Source organism: Dermacentor variabilis, chromosome 7, assembly GCF_050947875.1.
Source record: "Dermacentor variabilis isolate Ectoservices chromosome 7, ASM5094787v1, whole genome shotgun sequence".
Taxonomy (NCBI): Eukaryota; Metazoa; Arthropoda; class Arachnida; order Ixodida; family Ixodidae; genus Dermacentor; species Dermacentor variabilis.
The window spans coordinates 47,175,509-47,176,608 of NC_134574.1; positions in this window are offsets into that span (position 1 = coordinate 47,175,509).

Genomic DNA, 1,100 nt, shown 5'->3' on the forward strand with positions numbered 1-1,100 from the left:
TAGGACGGCCGGGTTGGACGGCTGGGTCAGACCGCCGGGTCGGACCGCCTCGCGGGGCTCAGGTGGCCGGCCGCAGTCACCGGGTCGCGTCCACAGCTGGCGGGGTAGCCCTGTGGCCGCTCACCCGAACGCTCGACCGCCCCGGTTCAGAACCGCCAGCCCTCCTGGGCCAGTTGCCCAGCGGAAGAGCGGGGCGTGGTAACCTCTTAGCGGGCGACAGCGTTGACTCGGGTGTGGCGTAGTGGCACGGGCGGTGATAGCTCCTATGGGCCAGACGCCCAGCGAGGAAGCCGTTTTCCGCCGAACGCCGAACCTCGCGCACAGCTCACGCCACGGGACCACGGGCCACTTTCTCGCGCCACGCTTTTTGAGGCGCCACTGCCGACGCTCCCAAATTGGCGTCGATGATGATGATGACTCTCTTGCGGGTATTTGCAAAGAGTCGCTGTCATCTTCGCCACCCCACGGCGCACTGTCTTCATATATTTATACTTTCCACTCCCGCGTACCATATATTATCACATATACACGTGCGTGTGTCGAGCTGTGATAGTATTTCACTCACGTGCATGAATGTTGACGGCCGAAGTGTGTGGTGAATATTAATTTTAGTTCGTTATGGAGCCCGCTGAATAGCTCAGTATGACCAGGATGCGAAGGACCGAAATGCCGTGTTGCTGTGCGGGTGGGTGCCGAGATGAGACGGAGGACGGCAAGAAGTTATTTTGCATCCCGCACGGCAAACAAAGCCTAACTAGAAGATAAATGTGGTCGCATATAATTGGACGGAAAGACTGAACCGTCGGTAACGGCACGACTATGCGAGGAAAGTAACGTTGAGCGATACGAAGGTGCGAGAGAAACTATACACGTGTGTGTGCAGAGCTGCGATAGTATTTCATTTGCGCGCATAAATGTTTACGGCCAAAGTTTGTAGAGATTATTGTTTTTAGTGCATAATGAGCCCCTTGACTTAGCAAGTGCCGTATGACCTAGCATGCAAGTAAATAGTGTGGCAGAAGCGCATTAACTCCCTGACAAATATCCGCATTGCGCTACGTGCGCAACTTCAGCAAATTTCAACAGCGAATTCTACTTTT